Source organism: Bos grunniens, chromosome 7 (genome assembly GCF_055505025.1).
Source record: "Bos grunniens cultivar Pamir isolate PY7600 chromosome 7, Bosgru_T2T1.0, whole genome shotgun sequence".
Lineage (NCBI taxonomy): Eukaryota > Metazoa > Chordata > Mammalia > Artiodactyla > Bovidae > Bos > Bos grunniens.
The window spans coordinates 79210791-79228069 of NC_141171.1; the positions used below are offsets into that span (position 1 = coordinate 79210791).

A 17279-nucleotide genomic window follows, 5' to 3' on the forward strand; every position below is an offset into this window, starting at 1 on the left:
ACTGACCTTTTCCAGTCCTGTGGCCACTGCCGAGTTTTCCAAATTTGCTGACATATCGAGTGCAGCACTTTCACAGCATCATCTTCCAGGATTTGAAATAGCTCAACTGGAATTCCATCACCTCCACTAGCTTTGTTCATAGTGATGCTTTCTAAGGCCCACTTGACTGAAACTCCAGTACTTTGGCCACCTCATGCGAAGAGTTGACTCATTGGAAAAGACTCTGATGCTGGGAGGGATTGGGGGCAGGAGGAGAAGAGGACAACAGAGGATGAGATGGCTGGATGGCATCGCTGACTCGACGGACATGAGTCTGAGTGAACTCTGGGAGTTGGTGATGGACAGGGAGGCCTGGCGTGCTGCGATTCATGGGGTCGCAAAGAGTCGGACGCGACTGAACTGAACTGAGGATGCAGATATTGACATATTTTCCAAAAGTACTTTTGATGACCCTAATATGCAGCCAGAGTTGAGAACTACTATTCTATAATATAATAGTTTTTTCCACAACTGAAAAGCAGTTCAGACTCCATAAAGTACATAGAAGTAAGGCTGGCTCTTTAGGTTGAAAAGAGCTTGTATGTTCAACTAAAGGTTGCATACAGCTCCCAGGGAGTAACCATACTGAGTCTGCACCCTACTGAAAGGGAAATCATTGCAATAAGAACTTGAGAAGACTCAGAAATCATTTTGTAAGATCTTGAGTAATCTTGGAACTGAAATCCATTAAAGGAAAAATGTTGTCCAATGACTCACATTGAAAAGAAAATACTTGAAGCCTCAAGAGGTTTACCCAGTATCCCAAGTGACTTTCCCAAGATCATGTAATCTATGGTCAAATGGCCAAAAAATGAGCTCATAGTTGTAGAATGTATACACTGACTGGGCCAAACCATTTTACATGTATAGTTGACCCTGGGAAAACATGCCAGTTAGGGGTACTAATCTTCTGCATAGTTGAAAATCCAGGAATAACTTGTACTGGCCCTCCATAGGTGCCATTCCTCTGCATCTATGGATTCAACCCAACCACAGATTGTCTAGACCCTCAGTATTTACTACTGAAAAAATCCATGTACAAGTGGACTTGCACAGTTCAAGCCTGTGTTGTTCACAGGTCTACTGTATTAACTATTTTTAAATATATTTTTTCCTTTGTGTTACCTAGTAGTTATCTATGGTATTGATATACCATGGTTGGCTTATCTTTAATTTTTGTAAACAACTTTACTGATTAAAAAAATATATATATATATATCATAAGAGTTCACTGGTATAAAGTGTATATTTCAATGATACCTACAGAGTATATCTTTATAGTGGTACGACTATGATCATAAGCTAATTTTGCATGCATACTTGCTAAGTCACTTCAGTAGTGTCTGACTCTGAGACCCCATGGACTATAGCCTGCCAGGCTCCTCTGTCCATGGAATTCTCCAGGCAAGAATACTGGAGTGGGTTGCCATAACCTCCTCCAGCAGATCTTCTTGACCCAGGGATTGAACCTGCATGTCTTATGTCTCCTGTATTGGCGGGTGGGTTCCTTACCACTAGCACCACCAGAGAGGCCCTCATAGCTAATTTTGGTATGCTTATTACCTAAGAAGGAAAACATGCACCATTAAGCCTCACAGCAGTCATAAAAGATTCTGTTTTACTTTACTTAATGATAGGACTAAGAGAGAGATTAAGCAGCTTGCTCATTGTCACTGCTGCTGCTGCTAAGTCGCTTCAGTCGTGTCCGACTCTGTGGGACCCCATAGATGGCAGCCCACCTGGCTCCCCCGTCCCCGGGATTCTCCAGGCAAGAACACTGGATTGGGCGCTCATTGTCACACTTGTCGCTAAAGGTAAAGCCAGAATAAAATAAAATAAAATCTCAGGTGGGCAGAGTCCAAGGTCCACAGTAAGAGCTGCAGCCAGTTCAGTGTTCTGGTCACTCCATCTGTGGCGGGGGATCAGTTCAGATAAAAAGCAAATGGAGAGGTTTTTTCCATTGCAAATCATCTGTGGGAAAAGGATCGTGTGTCTGTGTGTGTGTGTGTGTGTCTGTGTGTGTGCACGCGCGCATGTGTGTGCGCAGGTGCATGTATACTCGTGCACTGTCATGTCCGACTCTAACCCCATGGACTGTAGCCTACCAGGCTCTTCTGTCTGTGGAATTCTTCAGGCAAGACTACTGGAGTGAGTTGCCATTTTCTTCTCCAGGGGATCTTCCCAACCCAGGGATCGAACCTATGTCTCCTGCATTCAGGCAGATTCTTTACTACTGAGCCACCAGGGAAGCCCAGGGAAAGGATCTTACTAGAAACAAACAGGAACAGAGACAAGTCTCAGAGTTTTCCAGTCTACCCTGGAGTCATGCCGTGTCCCATGGAATCATTTTGTTCAGCGGCTCTGTGCCCTCCTGCAAGCCTGGGACCTATATTCTGCCTTGTCTATCTGCTATTTTTCCCTTCTACAATGTATTCTCCTTGAGGATGAGGACCATGAGATGTTGCATTTGTCTCTTTTGTCATACCTAATGCTATCCTTAGCACATGTAGTAGTTCTTCATAGATACTTGGGGCGAATGAATGAATGATTCCTGGTAATGCTGCAATATGGCATCCAGACAGCAGGTAGTCTAGATTATTTTCTCATCATTAAAAGATTATTGGTTAAAGATGCCTTAAATGATATATCTATAATGTCAGGCATAACAGAAAAATAGAATTTGTTTTATCTAAAAAATGCATTCCCTGGTAAATTATTGATATTGCCTAATATGGTCATTTTAAAAATCCATAGCATATACATTTAGATTTATGCTATTTTAAGTTCTTTTTGAAAAATACTGACCTTCAAGTGGTAAAAGCTTTGTTATACCTTCTTAATGACTTTCTAAGAAAGAACTGCGAGTTCCTAATGTATTTTACTCATAATTATACCTTAGGATGGTGTTTAGAAAAGTAGGTGGCCTGAGTCACAGATTCCAATGGAATCCTTTTGAGTTTTAATTACACAGCACTGCCATCTAGCATCAACCACACAGTTTTTTTTTTCTTTTTTCAATTAAAAAAATTGAGATTTGTCTGTATTTTAAATATGATTAAGGGGATTGGTCTGCAGTCTTTAAAGAACCACGGACAGAGATGCTTTCAGGAAGTACTACAGCAGTTTCCGACCCACGTTGTTTGTTGTTTGCTTGAAAACCCTTGTGATTGGGAGTGAACTGGTGTCACTGAAGAAAGGGGTTGTGAAATCTGCTGAAGAGCTTCAAATGTCAGAGCTGCGTATTCAGGAGGCGCAGGCACCTGTGGCCATGTGTCTTCCTGCAGCATCTAGTGCTGCAGGCTTCAGAAGGGCGCTGGAGGTGGTTTCCGAATGGCAGTGGGGTTTATTTGCATGTCAGTAAATATGTAAAGGAGGTAGAGAGCAAATGCATATAGAATTGTTCCGGGTGAGAAAAAACTCTGTCCTCTTTCGAAAGAATGCCAGCTTGAGCTGACGCTGCCCGGGGAGTGGATAATTCCCGTTACAAAATCTGGATCCCTTTGGCTGACAGTGTTGGTAAAGCAGATTTCCTCTCACAGCCTGACATGTCAGGAGCCTCACTCCAAAAAAAAGGGGGATGTCAGTCCTTTTTGCCGTTTCTATTGGGTGTCCTGTAATGTAATGGACAATGTGATTGCAGGATTCGGTTCTCAATCTTCTCAGTCCCAAAGTGTGCTTAAAAAAAACACATCAAAACAAATCAATAGTATTTAAGAGGGGGGGAAACATCACACTTTAGATTGATGCTTTACATAATGAGCCCTTTATGAGATGTAATGCCAACTGTTAATCAATAGACATGCCAGAACTGCCTCTAATACAACCTTGTAGAGTTTTTTTTTAATTAATCCTTATTAAAAATATTGACTTGTTGTGACTTGCTGGGGCTGCTCCTGGCTCTGTTTTTTATCCTAATTAGGAGGTTATGCTTCAGTGCTTAGGCTGCAGATAATAATGTAATGATTATTGTCTTAAAACCTGAGAATCAATATAAGATACTGGTAAATTGTGCCAAGTGTCACAATTATGAAAATTACTTGAGATTTTAAAAGGTTTAAGTGAGCAAGATTAATTTTTTTTTGTCTTATGCTTCCCCCCAACCTCCGATTGGCTTATTTCTACAGTTTCCTCAGGATTGGATAGTTCAAAAGTTTCATTTCCCAAAGGACTTTTTGAATCATTGTATTTTAACATGCCACCTTCCATGAGAGTCGCCATCCTCCTTAATGCAGTTGTTTCGAAGGACCCCCTCTTCCCAACTCCTCACACTTCAAAAAGCATTTAAGCCTTAAACTTTATGAAAATTCTGGTATGAAAGAAAAAATAGAGTATCCAAAGACTTTAGCAAGGAGTGCAAGTAATTGAAAGACATGTAATAAAGAAAGAAAAATAAATGGATAAAATTGATAGAACGAACTGTTGCTTTTCCAGGAGACTCAGAATATAAGAGTTGGAAAGGATGTAATAATAACACTAAGAAAAAGAGTACTTAGACAGCACTTCCGTACACAAACTGGATATTTTTCTGTTTTTTTTTTTTTTTTCTGTACATGAACTCAATTAATACTCACTCTAGTCCCAGAAGTATTGCATGACTGATATCCCTATTTTACAGACGAGGCAGTTGAGGCAAGGAGAGTTTCTTTAAAGTTATCATAGTAAGTGGCAGGGCAAGGATGATGAAGCCAAGCCTCTGGCTTTCTTGTCTGTGCTGTTAACCTCGGTGATAATTGAGACCATCTGTCAAGCCCAGCCTCTTCCTCTTGCCTTGAGGAAGCTGGGTGGAGCTCAGTGCCTGTAAATAACTAATCTCAGGAGGTTAGCCAATGCTATATGGTTGGATATCCCCCATTAAGTTAACATACCTTACAAATCTTGATCCCATCCAGCCTCCAGGTTGAAGTCTGTGGGGTGGCAGGCAGGACTGTGCAAAGCCAGTGAATCTCATAGCCTCACGGGTCACCCTGATATCTGTGTCCCACGTCTCATCATGGCCAGCTCTTAACAGAGCCATTGTTCCTATGAAATAGAGGGGGGTGGGTGGTCATGGGAGGGAGCCCCACTGTTGAGCTCTATGTTTGTGAATAAGGAAAATGTTTTCCTTCTATAGCCTCTTTAGAGACAATTAAGCATTAGCTTTTGTCGGATGCTAAATTATGAGTGAATTTAGTTTAAAGTATGTGAACCATGCACCCTTTGAAATTTGCCTGAAAAGGCTCATTATAAAACTAATGCTATGAAAAAGCACTCCCTTTCAGATTAGGGAAAGCACCTGAATAGTTTTCATAAGTGGCTGCGCATCATTTGAAAGCATTCTAGTGTTGCCTGAACCGCTTTCAACACACCTTTCAACTAGAAAATTTCACATTCAGCATATCTGTAGTTCTACATGACTTTCAATAATATTTAAATTGGTTAACTGTATTTCTTTTATATCTCTTTTAATGCTTTTATTGATTTGAGGTAGATAAACTTGATTGTGCATGAAATCTTATTTTTCCGCACAAAGGAGATAGGATTTGAGTATATACTAGGAGAACCGTACCTCTAAAGCAAGCCAGACCTCTGAAATGCAAAGGTCTGGGTCAGATAGATGTTTGTTGAGGCCTTTGAACTATGCTGGTACTGATTCTGACGTTTGTTTCCCCTACAGTCAGTGTTGGCAAAAGATGCCCTAGAGGACATCTCTTTTTTAAAGCTCATTGAGAAAAGACTCATGAGTTTTGGTGTGAAAAAAAAAAATGCTTCTCTTAAAAACCCAGTGTGTTTTGTTTTTTTTTAGGGTAGCTTAGAGACCCCATGATTCTTAGAGCTAATAGTGTTAGATTCCTGTAGTCCCAAGGAATCTAAAAAGCAAATGTGTGAACATTTCAGCTACTGTGTGCAAAAATACAGTAGGCAATATAAAGTAAAAAAAGAAAAAAAAAAAAGACTTGTATAGGCAAAATCAAGGGCATAGTTTATTTCATTGTTCACATGTAGAAATCTAATTATATTAGTGCATCACAAATTAAAATAAGACTCAATGTGTAACACACAAAACCCTGAGCTGCATCAAAGAATCATTGTTTTTGGAGGTTTCTGCCTCATATGGACAGCACACGGTCCATATTTGGATCATAAGGATCGTCTTAGAGAACTGAGTTCAGATCTCAACTGTGCTACAGCCTTGCCCCCTTATGTTGCCAAATTACACCACCTCTTGGAGCATCACTTTTTTCATCCAAAAAAAGAGGGATGATCGTACTAATCTCATATGAGCAAATAATAGGAAACTCAGCCATTGCTCTTCCTTGTATGCCCCCTGCCTGTCACATCTCCAACGGTTTGGGGATGCAACACAGTCTAGATGGGCATGATTCCTGCCTCCCTGGGGCTTGCTGTCTGTTTATGGGAGTGAATTTAGGAAGACGAATGTGAAGGCTGTTGCTTATAAGTGCTGCAGTAAGTTGTAAGTGCATAATTAGGCCCACAAATAAAATAAACTTGCCAGATACAGTAAATAAAGAAAAGTAACAAAAAGAATGTTTTGGAGTTAGGATGCCAAAGTGATAGATTTTTGGACTTTATGCCTAGAACTGAGCTAGTAAGGTGAAGACCACAAAATAGAACCACCGTGGTACTCATGTGCAAAGATGAAGGGACAAGACGAGGTCAGGGCCCCATGTGTGTGGGTGAACCTGTCAATGGATGCTTTCCATTGAGTCACAAGAGATCAAGATTTCCTCTTCAAGCTCTGGGCTGGTGTTCTTCTTAAGGAATCCTGGGAGAAATGAACACCTGCCATCAGCAGGAACCTTACACATTACAAAAAAATGTTTAGTGTCATGTTTCCATTTAATCTTAGCACCAGGGCTAAACAGCATTGTGAAATAGAATGAAACAAATTTTGCCTGTGAGGAATGGATTTGTTCAAGGCTATGCCACAAGTGAGTGGTGGGAGGCAAAAACTGATTCTTTAGAAAATTTTAGCTCTACATCTTGTCTCTTCTCATCCCAATTCTGTGCTTTTGGTTTCATTGCTTAGATTAAATGTCCTCATTAAAAAAAAAAAAAAAGACATCTACAGCATGACTGGATATTGTAGGGAAGGTGAAGGTGCTCATGCCCTAGTGACTTATATTTGGAAAAGCAATAAGGGCAGTAATCAAATATTTATTGAAATATAGTTAAGGAAATATTTGATGCATAGCTCAATTCTAGGAAGTTTTCAGTTATACAGTAAAGTAAGAACTTCTTATTCCAATATTAAAGCTGACTAAGGACTATTTTCCTAGAACAAATTTGCTCCAGTCTAAAGGAACCTTGATGGCATCACTGACTCGATGGACGTGAGTCTGAGTGAACTCCGGGAGTTGGTGATGGACTGGGAGGCCTGGCGTGCTGTGATTCATGGAATTGCAAAGAGTCATACATGACTGAGTGACTGAACTGAACTGAAAGGAACCTTCTTTCACCAATTAACTCTAGAAATGGGCTTTTAGCATCTCAACCATGTGTGTTAATTTTGGATATTTATTTTTAGTGAAAAGACCAGAACTAGTCCCTCTACTCAGATGATGGTCAAGCCAATGAGTCTGCCCTTATTTAGAAATAGAGACTATTGACATAGAAGGCTTTCATATTTGAAGACAGTCTTAAAACATTTGTGAATCATTATCAAAAACACAGTCACAAAAAATAATATTTATGGAAGAATGTCTGAAGGGCATTCATTCTCTAAAATTTGCTTTCTGAATAATTGCATAATTTAGGCTCCTTATGGGAGATTCCCTGGTGGCTCAGATGGTAAAGCGTCTGCCTGCAATGCGGGAGACCTGGGGTTCAATCCCTAGGTCAGGAAGATCCCCTGGAGAAGGAAATGGCAACCCACTCCAGTACTTATACCTGGAAAATTCCATGGATGGAGAAGCCTAGTAGGCTACAGTCCACGGGGTTGCAAAGAGTCAGACACGACTGAGCAAACTGCAAAATTGTATTCTGTCATCATTGCCAGCAGACGATACTGATAGAAACTTTTAAGAAATAGTGGGAGGAAGTACATTATTGTTGGTAACAGTGACTCAGTCGAAGCTGTTGTCTATCACAGCTAAAAGTTTTCCTCTTAAGGATCCATAAGTGTCTGGAAAAATTAACTGCTTTAATTTTATGGAAACAATATAACACCTTTGTTTCCCTCTTTGCTTTGGCTGGTAGGAAATGTAGATTTAAATAAATCTGTGCACTACTTCAAGCCTTAGAAAAGGCACTAAGCGTCCCAGTTTGCAAACATCACCGGCATGATTTTCAATTGTTGTTTTTTTCCCCGCCCTTACATTTCTTCAGTTCCAATTCCCTCAATATTTATTTTATTCTAAAAGCATTTTGAAAGTTACTTCAGATCTTTTATAAAACAATGTGGGAAATGAAGAAATATGTGATACAAAAACACATCTAAATGATAATCATTTGATCTCTCCTTTCTTTGTGCATACCATTATTTCATGAAGGCTTTAAATAGAATGTAAAGTCTATAGAAACTTTGGAAGAGGTAAAAATAAGGCTGGATATTGACATGAGTATAATCTTTGAAGGATTTTCAGTGGTGGTTGCACATTAGAATCATAATTAGAAATATTTTAAAAACATGGATTATTGAATCCTCTCTCTAAATATTTTGATATTTTAGATGTTGACTGGGGCCCTGGCGTCTGTATTTTATAAAGCATTGTTGATTTTAAGCCAGAGGGAGAACCACTGACCAAAGGGTTTATTGAGTGAGAACCTGCTAGAAGAATAAAATGTGTGTAAGGATGGGGAACACATGTATACCTGTGATGGATTCATTTTGATATTTGGCAAAACTAATACAATTATGTAAAGTTTAAAAATTTTAAAAAAAAATAAAAAAATAAAAAAAATAAATTTATTTGGAAATTAAAACAAACAAAAAATGCAATGTGAATTAATTCAGTAGCTCGATACTAGCTTACTTGGACTGAAAGAAAATGGCTTAAAATTTGCCAAACATTGGCTAAGTTCCTGTAGTATACAAAGCTCTAGGATTGGTAGCAGAGAATTTTCCAGTTGCCTTAGTGTCCCAGTGCAATTGAATAATGCCTCTTCTTTATTGCATCATCACCACCATCATCCCAAAACAGATGTTACTCTAGCAAAGCACTTTACTCTGTGCTGGCAATATAAAGTACACTAAGATCTTGCCCTTATTGTCAAGGAGCGTTGGTTACGTGAACAGACAGGACATGCACATAAAAAAGATAATTAACAATACTGAGTAGCATATCCTAAGTGCCAAATCAGGGGCGGCAACAATAAATACGAGTTTAGGGAGGGAAAACATCATTGTGGACTCTGACATTGGAAGCCTCATAGAAAAAGTGGAACGTAAAAGCCTGACCTTGCTGTTTGTGTAGGAAATAGATAAATAATCTTCTGAAAGTCAGTATAGCTGCAGCTGTCTGCTCATGCAGTTTTATTCAAACTTCATTTTAAAATAGAAGGCCACATCTTTGTATGTGTAACTACGGGTTTTAGAAACATAATGTCCCCTCTTCTTTTTTGTTTTTCGCTTTCATTTATACCTCAATGTCTGAAACTCTCAAGCAGGAAAACAGCTGGAAATATATATTTTAGGGAAGGCATAAAGTCTTGACCTATCTATAAATTGCATCCATTTATGAGGAGGGTCAGCACATTCACTAGGATTTCAACCCTCCCTTGAGCTGACTGCTATTTATCAGACACTTTATTGTGTTTCAGTCTAAAAGCAACTCTGTTTTATTACAATTAGGGAGAGTGAAATTGTGCTTAACAATTTTCCCCATTATAAAATAAGAAAATGCTTGTTAATATAATGTATTCACTTAATATGATTTTAAAAAAGCACTTGATTTCATTTTCTCCCTAAGTATAAAAAGCATTTAGAAGGAGTTGTTTTTAGAATGAATCAGCAGAAAATATCCCAGCCAAGATTGAAAGCTAACATCAACAATGAGTCTGAGAAGGCAGTATCATTTCAAAAAAAAAAGTATTTTTTGACAGCCTGATATAGAGTACATGATTTATAGAGTGATCTGAAAATTAATAAATAATTATATCAGAAAGTGAAATGGTGCTTTAAAAGGAAAAAAAAAAAAAGAACCTTATGGTTTTTTTTATGAGCATGGGTAAAAATCCATGAAAACACTCAAGAATGCCCAGATGCTTTCTATCAAGCGAGTAAAGAGCACTTGAAAATATCTCTGATAAAACTCGATACAGAGAAAATAGTATTGGTCTAACTTTAATAAGTGGAGAGTTAGAAATAACACAGAAGACTGGTTCCCTCGAGTTACCAACTTCAGCACTGTCTTTGTGTATCCAGATGAAACATGAAGAATTTAGTCCATAACGAGTTCTCACACCCAGGCTCAGGGCAAACAAATCCAATTTTTAAAATTCTTTTTCAAACAGAAGTTCTTCTTTCTCTTCCGCTAGCTTTTGAATCATCGTTCACTTTTACCCTTCTTCTCTCTAACTCCCAAAGCTAAAGGACTTCATTACAGTTAACAGTGAAGAGCATGTCCTTGAGGTTCGGAAATTTTTGAAGGTTCAACAATTGAGGCTTTTTGTCTTCATTGTTTAAAGGCCAGACTAAACCTTGTTTCTTCAGGATTCTGCTGTGCACAGACAAAATAGAACCACATACCATTTGGAAGCAAAAATCAACAATAACCCATTTCTTATAAGCCAGTCTACTTGAAGAGACGAACTTAAAAATGTATCAGACTCTGTCCATCACAATTGTGGACTCTTGTGAAAGAAGGTTATTCCATAAATTTAGCAGGAAAGATAGATGGGTTATATTTGGCACAAGTGGGTCCCTGATACATTTTAAAACAAATAGGTATTCGAAGCCTTGAGTGACAGAGTCTAAACACTACACGCTGTGGCTTATCCTCCACCATGGACAAAGAAATTACATAAAAGGAAGAGGGAATGAAAACAAAATTGTGATGAAAGTGACAATATGTCCCTTCCACTTTTTGTGTCCTTTTAAATATACTTTGCACTATTCCATTTCTGTCTCTTAGAGCTTTCAGTCTGTCATCACATCTAAATGTACCCATTTTGACAACCCTAGTCATCTGTCTTTGGCCATCTTTCTTCTGGGGAACCTGTCTCCATGAGTTTACTTCAGTGGCTTAAACAACAGCAATTTATTTTTTCACAGTTCCAGAAGCTAGAAGTCCATGATCAAGGAGTCACAGGCTTGGCGTCTTCTGCAGCCCCTCTCCTTCGCTTCTTGATGGCAGTATCTCCCCATGTCTTCGTGTGGTGTTCCCTTTGTGCATGTGTGTCTTTCTTTTCTTCTTAAAGGTTATCAATCATATTGGATTAGGGCCCACTCCAATTACTTCACTTAACCTTAATTACTTCTTTAAAGACTCTGTCTCCAGTTATATTCACATTCTAAAGTTCTGGGGTCTGGGACTTCAGCATTTGAATTTTGAGAGACTTTCAGCCCCTAACACTCCACCTTGTGGCCCCTCAAAATGTGTCTTTCTCCCATGCACCACCCACCCAACCCCACTATTAGGAGCTCTTTAAAAGCAGGAAACACAATAGAGCTTAATCTGACTTTAGTGAAAAAGGGAAACTCTAGACTCAAATAATTGAAAAGTTTGAGGGCGGACTTCCCAGGTGGGCCAGTGGTTAAAATTCTGCCTGCCAATGCAGGGCACACAGGTTCAATCCCTGGTCCAGAAAAACTCCGTATGCCGTGGGGCAGCTAAGCTTGTGTAGCACAGCTACTGAGCCCGCACTGCGGAGCCCACACACCACAACCCCTGAGCCCGTGTGCCCCCTGTGCACCCTCGAGCCCATACTCTGCAACCAGAGAAACCACCCCAGTGAGCAGCTCACGACTGCAACAAAGAGTAGCCCTGCTCACCACGATGAGAGAAAGCCCCCGTGCAGCAACAGAGGCCCAGCGTGGCCAAATTAAATGCATGAGTAAAAGTAGAAAACAGAATTCGAGGTAAACTTATTACAGAGTCAGGCAAAGCTGCATCCAGATACTTCAGTGGTTTTATCAGATACTGATCTAATTCTCCGTCTGTCGGTTCTGCTTTCTTCTACAATGACTGTCTCAAACAGCTTTCCCTCAGGATTATAAGACGGCTGCCAACTTCTCCCAATTACGGTCTAGCCTATTGGCAACTCCAGGACAAAAAGAGACCACTTCTTTCTTAGCTGGTATAATAAAAGTCTGGCATTCAAGTCCCATTAGTCTGGCTAAAGTCTTCCATCTGTCACTAATCCTGTGGTCAGGACAATGGGATTCCGGATGGGTGGGACCTGGGTCCTATACATGGCCCTAGATCAGAGGTGGAATGAATCATATGGAGAGATGGGGGTCTCTCAGGTAGTGATGATGCTGTTACCACAGGCAGGAAAGGCAGCTAGAGGCAAGAATCAGTAGATGTTCACTCCACCAGCAGCGCACCCTCCTGCCTCACAAATGCTCAGTGATCTTTCATCTCTCTACTTGTGCGTCTCCTCCTCCTCAAGATCATCTTTTAATATTCTCAGCATTGGAAGCACTGCGGGCTACCTTGTCCACATCTTAATTATTACAGGAACTCTTGATCTGTCTTCCTTTCTCTCCAAGCCAAGGGAACTCCATGTGGACGCAGTTTATCGTTTCACCTTTCATACATCCAATGCCAAGACAGCGACTGATGTATGAGAGTTAGTCCCCTATGTGTCTCTGTGTGTCTGTGTGTAAAGTGTGTGCTTCTTTTAAGCTGCTCACCTCAGTGAAGCACAAAATGGGGAAGTTACTTCTTCCACATGAAGCTACTATGATTCCTAATATAAATAACAAAAAAGAGTTATCTGGGAGTAGCTGAGAGGCATACCTGTCACCTAAATTGGGTTGGAGGACATGAGCTTCATCGTCAGAGGAAAATGTATGACAGGAAGAAAGCTGAATGTTATTATGTGATTTTCCTTTTAAAGCAATCTGATATTTAGATTGTTTTAGAAGTCGTCCATGATCCTTTGTAAAGCTTCATTTGATTATTTTGTGATGACAGGTGCGATATAGTGAGAGGCAGGCAGGAAGGTTGAACCCAGGGGTGACACAGGGTACGGCTTGAGTGATTTAGATCCTACAGCCAGGCAAACAAGTTCTGAATTGAGGGAGCTCATGGGAGTCAGCAAAACATCCACTGAATCAGTCCACTGGAATCAAAGGGAAGTAAAGGCTCGATAAGAATCTTTCCATGCCACGGCTGGCAGCGGCTGTTCCATGCCTCTGCCTCTCAGCTCACCTCTGCGTCTGTACTCTTTCTCAGTTCAAAGGCAGGAATCCCTTGTCCTCTTAGTCCATGTCTACTCTGTTCTTTTCTGGTCCTATGTAAACATTATTTCAGGATAATACATCTATTTATTTCCAAAACCTCTCCACTTACTCTTCTTCCTCTTAAGGGTATATAACTTCTTGGCAGAATAGCAATTTTTTTTACAATTTTTATCAGAGTATCATTGCTTTAAAATGTTGTGTTAGTTCCTACTGAACAGCAAAGTGAATCTGCTACACATATACACCCTCTTTTTTGAATTTCCTTCCCATTTAGGTCACCAGTGAACACTAAGTAGAGTTGCTTGTGCTATGTAGTAGGCGCTGATTAGTTATTTCTTCTATACATAGTATCAATAGTATATACATGCCAATCCTGATCTCCCCTTGGGGTTTTTCCTAATCAAAAGATTTCTTATGGAAAACTAGGAACCTCTGTTGACTATCAGGTCATAAACTCGGGTGCAGTACGTAGCTATCGATCTGTGAATTTCTAGGTGTATGACTGGAGAAACCAATCCATCCACTTTAGCAGTCTGTGGCTCTTATCACTGTCACACAGTGAGCACTCAAAAATAATTTTTAATGATTGAATGAATGAAAATATAAATGAATTATTTATTTGGAATATCCATATTTCATCAATTTAAGACATCTGTTTTTCACATTTTAACATCTCTGAAAACATCGATGGCAACGTTGAATCCTGTTGCCGGAGATCACTGTAATGGCACTGTCCTTGTCTGTTCGTATGCAAACATGGTCAAAATTTCAATCAATTCATGTGCTTTTTAAGTAATATATATTAAAATTGTCTGCATCAAATGCAGTAACTTGATATTTCATTTAGTGGGCATTTAGGGCAACCCACTCCAGTGTTCTTGCCTGGAGAATGCCAGGGATGGGGGAGCCTGGTGGGCTGCAGTCTATGGGGTCGCACAGAGTCAGACACGACTGAAGCGACTTAGCAGCAGCAGCAGCAGCAGGGAATAAATATTTGTTCTAGTTGTTTTCTGATGATCTTCCATTTAAGCCTCCTTAAATCAAGAAAGCATGAACAACAAAACTTATAGAATGGATGTCAACCGCTTGGAGAAACATCACCAAGATGATAGCAGAACATTATTTTAAGAAATGCTGCATAACCGACTCTCAAGCACAGAGAATTTTCATGTGTGGAAAAACATAGATATTTATGACTCAGTTGAAAAAAAAGGGTTCAGAAGAGTTGGATGTTGAATATGAGGAAGTGTTAGGAATTCACTTTGTTTATATTTTCCACAAAAGGATTATACTATTAAAATATATATTTAAATAAGACTTTAAAGCTCTTTTAATAAACTCAAAAAATGTAAGTGATAAAGCATTAGTTCATAGGAAGATTGCCAACATTTTTTTACTACTTAATCATTTAGAAAGTAATGGCATATCGTAACAATCAATAAATTTGAGATCCTATGAGATACAAGAATATCAGTAGGAGAGAGATTTTTGGCCTAAAGACCCAGTTATCATGCCTCAAATCTTGCCATATAGTATATTTCCTGCTTCTTCCTGAGACTAAATTAAGATATTCTCCATGAAGATAGGCTCGGATTAGATCTGAGGAAGAGTTTTTCCAAAGTTAGAATGTTCTGAAGACAAGAGTTAGCTATTGAGGAAGACTGTAAATTCTTTAGTTACTGAGATTTGCAAAGAAATTTTGTCTGTGCCAGTGATGGTCATGTTTGCATGCACAGAGCAGCTGTCCCTGTGAAGTGCTTGTTTCCTTTCACAGAATGATTGGTGAGCTGACCTCCCCTCCTCTGACTACCTAGGCACAAGAAGAAGAGCTTCTGAAATATTATAGTAAGAATTGGGACTTAGCAGATTGTCTTAATCAACATAGCAGAAGCCTGTGAAGAATGAAGAATTGTCCGGTTGTTTGGACTCTCACTCCAGTGATCAAGAAAAGATTTTCTTGATTACAGATACAAGTTGCTTCACTTGTTTCTGTTTTAGAAAATAAGAAGCAGTTATTTGCTTGTGGTCAGATATTCTTTGAGAGAAGTCTTTTCTGGACACCCATGTGCATTGTACTGAGGTGTATAAAATGTAATTAGCAGTATTTGCATAGTTGGTTTATAAGTAGATCAGTGTCCTTATGTGGCTGAATCTACATGTCTTCCTTTAAGCAGATGAAATAAATCCTAGAGAAACTGGGATCTGAGTCATTTGCCTTTCAAAATGAGTACAAAAAGATCTGGCATCTTGAAGGAATCATTGAAGAGTTTCTTGTCATGTTCATCCATCTCACCAAAAGTGATCATGTCGAATGCCATGGCTAGTAGATGCTTTTCATTTATTTTCTTATTTGCATTGGGCTGATTGGCCTTTTGTAGATTGATGGGGCAATATATAAGAGGACCAGAAAGCCATAAGCCAGGTCAGGACACAAGAGTCATACTGCAGACTCTAGAGCTGTATTATACATCTCTCATTTCATGTTCTGTTTGTTTTCTCTTTTGCCTGACAACTCCTGCTCTTCCTTAGACACACGGAGCAGGCAATATTTCCCCAGGAGTTTTCGCCTAACCTACCTAGGGTTATGTAGTTTCCATATTGCCAGGACCCATACCTTACATTCATTTCAGGATTAACCAGACTGTGGAATACCTTTTCCTGGTCATTCTCTCCACCAGGAGTCCGTGGGCAACTTAAGGGTTGACTTGTTACTGAGACCCAGCACTAGGACAGTGCCTGGAATAAGACACATGGCTAAATAAATGGTGAAAGTATTGAGAAATGCATGCAAAGTATTATATGTACATGGATAAATTGATGAGCTTGACTTTATTGGAATTTTGTTGAAGTTTCTCCTCAGAAATACTTTTATAAACACTCTTATCTACTGGTGCTGGGACTTCTCTCACATACTGTTCTACTGATATAATTGGATAATATCACCAGCATCACTCCTTTACAAAATAGGATAGGTAACTAAGTGACTATGGCAGTGCTCTTTTCTTTTTTTGCCGTATTCATCTCTTTTTCACTTTTTATATTTATTCTTTCTAACTAGTCACTCATTTCTTCAGATATAGTACTTGGCTGCCTATTGTTGTTGCTTGAGTCCTCCCATTTTTTTTTTTTTTAATGATGTTACTCATTAAGTAAACTTGTCCATTTTCTTGGTTTTTCTTATACTCATTCCCCTAAGATCTTTCCTGATGTGTAACAATAAGGAAGTTCTTAACTAAAATAAGAATAAAGATAAAAGATAATCTAGCTTATTAATAAACTGTTATTATTTGATCATAACAGGAAAAAGCAGAATTAGGGAGCCTCAGGGTTTGTTAATGCAGCCATATATGACAGAATCAGGAAACCATGTTTTTGGTTTTGCTGTCCACGCATTGGCTTTATTCCAAACATGGCTTTCCTTTGGCTGTGCGTTGACAGTTGCAATGAGGGCTATGTGCATCCTCCCTTGTGTTCAGCAGGATAGAGAGTGCATCTCTTTTTAATGCTCACAGAACAAGAAAGATTTTCCCATATATCTTAAGAAACCTCCTCATGCCTCCTTGCACAGAGTTGGGTCCCATCCTCATTCCTGGCCAATCTCTATTGTCACTGAATGTTCTACACCAATTGGCTTAGACCTGGGTTCACAAACAAATCCTTGACAAGAGAAAATAAGAGTAACATAAGTGGTATACTACTAGAGGGAAGATCAAACCACTAAGTATTATGGCTTAAGTACAGTGGGTTGTACAATACCCTGATGCTGGGAAAGATGGAAGGCAAAAGGAGAAGAGAGAAGCAGAGGATAAGATGATTGGATAGCATCACCAGTTCAATGGACATGAACTTGAGCAAACTCCAGGAGACGTGAGGGACAGAGACACCTGGCGTG

The 17279-nt window shown here is 39.4% G+C and overlaps 1 protein-coding gene across 1 annotated transcript in view; it reads left to right on the forward strand.

Annotated features, from left to right (window-relative positions):
• The window catches only part of TENM2 (teneurin transmembrane protein 2), a 1167677-nt gene that overhangs the window by 36382 nt on the left and 1114016 nt on the right, over positions 1-17279 (forward strand). The gene's annotated exons all lie outside the window — the stretch shown is intronic.